Below are 2,863 nucleotides of genomic sequence, written 5' to 3' on the forward strand. Positions count from 1 at the left end.
TGCCCAGTGCTAAATGTGAACTGGTATTTAAAAGTCCCTGCAAGAGATTGTACTCAGGGTGGGCACAGTGGTTCATGCCTATAACCCCAGCACTTTGGGAGGCTGAGGTGGATGGATCACTTGAGGCCGGGAGTTCGAGACCAGCCTGGCCAACATGGCTAAACCTCGTCCCTACTAAAATACAAAAGTTAGCTAGGTGTGGTGGTGCATGTCTGTAATCCTAGCTACTCAGGAGGCTGAAGCATGAGAATCCCTTGAACCTGGAGGCAAAGTTGCACCACTGCATTCCAGCCTGGGTGACAGAGCAAGACTCTGTCTCAAAAAAGAGAGAGAGAGAGAGACTGTACCTTACTTTAATATCATCTCAATCTCTAAAATTGAGTAAAGGTAATCTTTGAGTGATAGTACCCCCAGGTACCTGGCAGAAGGAAAATTATATCTTCTTGGGTGAAGATAATATTATCCTGGCATCTTTTTTTATTTTTTCCAATTTTATGCAACATGTCTAATAAAATGTTCAGTAAAAAATGAAAATAATGACACAAATGAGGAAGACAATGTGAATAAAGAAGAGCTAAGAAATAAAAATGACAATAAAGGGTTCCATATATTATCTGATATAAAATAATAAATATATATATTCAAGGAGATAAGATTGAGAAAATTTACAAAGCATTTTAAACTGTGAAAAAATGCAAGTAGAAATTAAAAACTTAAAAAGTACAATAACCCAATGGTTGGTTTAAAGGCATATAGGATATAGCTGATGAGAGAATTAGTGAACTGAAACCTAGACCAGAAGAAAATATACAGACTTAACAGACAAATGAAATGTTGAAAAATGTTCAGTGTAAATGTAAGAATCATCGAGGATACACCAACAATGCTAATATGCACCAGTGGGTGTCCCAGAATAAGAGGGACAATGGAATGTCACAGAAGTAACATTTGAAGAGATGATAACTAAGTATTTATCACCGTTTCAAGAAGTTTTATGAATCATAAGGATGATAAAAAGAATTCTTCACTAAATCACATCAAACCTTTGTCAATAAACCTCAGAAAAATACAAAGAAAAAATTTTAAAACATCTAAAGAAAAATGATAAATTAACTGCAAAGGAGTAACAATTAGATTGACATCTGAATTATCAATAGAAACAATGAGAAAATAAAATTATTGGTCATTTTTACTCATTAGCATAGATGTAAAAATACTAAATAAAAGATACCCAAACTAGTCCAATAATATTGCAAAAGTATGCTGTATCATAACCATGTTGGCTTTATTCTAGAATGAAAAATTATTTAAGATTGATTTAAATAATCAGTATGATTTACTTTATATACAGAATAAAGGAGAAAAAAGCCTGATTATTTTAATAGAGGTAGAAAAGTATCTGAAAAACTTTAAAATACATTTAATTATATGTAAAGGAAATTGCTTATTTATATGTGAAATCTTAACTATCTGGAAAAGCAAGGAGCATTTCCTAATCTACACTCACTCCCAAAAAAGGCTTTTAAAGCAACCTACAGGAAACAACTTACATGTTGGTAAAACCACAGAAGGTTTCCTTTTTTTTTTTTTTTAAATAAGATTTGTTAAGGGAAAGATGACAGCTATACCATTTCTATTTCTATTTAACATTGTTCTGGAGGATTTAGACAGGATGATAAACAAGGAGAGAAAAAGAGAAATGTATAAGAATTAGAAAACAGAAGTAATCCATCATTATTCTCAGATGACATATTTTGTACCTGGAAAGCTCAAAACAATTCACAAATCAATTACCTGATTTAATGAGTAGCTTTACAGGTTTTGTGGATGTAAGATCAATATATATTTCTACCTACCAATAATAATAAGACAATATAATTTTAAAAAGATATCACCTACAGTAGTATTAAAAAATCAAATCTTGAGGAATAAATAAAATAACTGTACTGAATCCTATACAGAAAATAGGAAATATTGAGAGGAATTTGAAAAACTCCCACATAAACAGAATAATGAACAATGTTCACACATTAGAAGAAGATTCAGTATTGTCAACCTGTCAATATTCCCCAATAGTTTCAATGCAATTCATATCAAATTATGAGTATTTTTTAAATTGTGTGTTTGTATGTAACTTTACATGTTAATTGTAAAATTTATATGGAAATAGAACAAAAGCAAAAACTAGTTAAGACACACCTATGAAGAACAAGTGAGACAGATTTGCTTTACAAGATAACAGGCGTTATTTTAAATACATAGTGATTTAAAGAGTATGGTATTTTTACAAGGACAAACTACTGGATTGATAGAATAGAAATGAGAGCTCAGAAAGAGCCCTAAGCGTATTTTGAAACTTGCCTCATAAAAAAGTTGGTACTAAAGAGCTCTGGGGACAAAACAGGCTTTTTGATATTTGAACGTATAAGAAATAAAATGTAATCTGACTCCTGTTTCACAATGTACAAGAAAAAAGTCAGTCCTAGGATTATAGACTTAAATGTGCAAAATAAAACAATAAATCCTCAAGAAGATAATACAGGTATGACTTGGGATAGAAAAGGCAAAAGCTTTAATATAAAAAGATTGATAGGCCACACCTGTAATCCCAGCACTTTGGGAGACTGAGACAGGTGGATCACTTGAGGGCAAGAGTTCAAGACTAGCCTGGCCAACATGATGAAACCCCATCTCCACTGAAAATACAAAAGTTAGCTGGATGTGTTGGCATTTACCTGTAATCACAGCTACTCGGGAGGCTGGGGCAGGAGAATTGCTTGAACCTGGGAAGCAGAGGTTGCAGTGAGCTGAGATCATGCCATTGCACTCTAGCCTGGGTGACAGAGTGAGTCTCCATCTCAAA

This window comes from Symphalangus syndactylus, chromosome 4 (genome assembly GCF_028878055.3).
Source record: "Symphalangus syndactylus isolate Jambi chromosome 4, NHGRI_mSymSyn1-v2.1_pri, whole genome shotgun sequence".
Classification (NCBI taxonomy): domain Eukaryota; kingdom Metazoa; phylum Chordata; class Mammalia; order Primates; family Hylobatidae; genus Symphalangus; species Symphalangus syndactylus.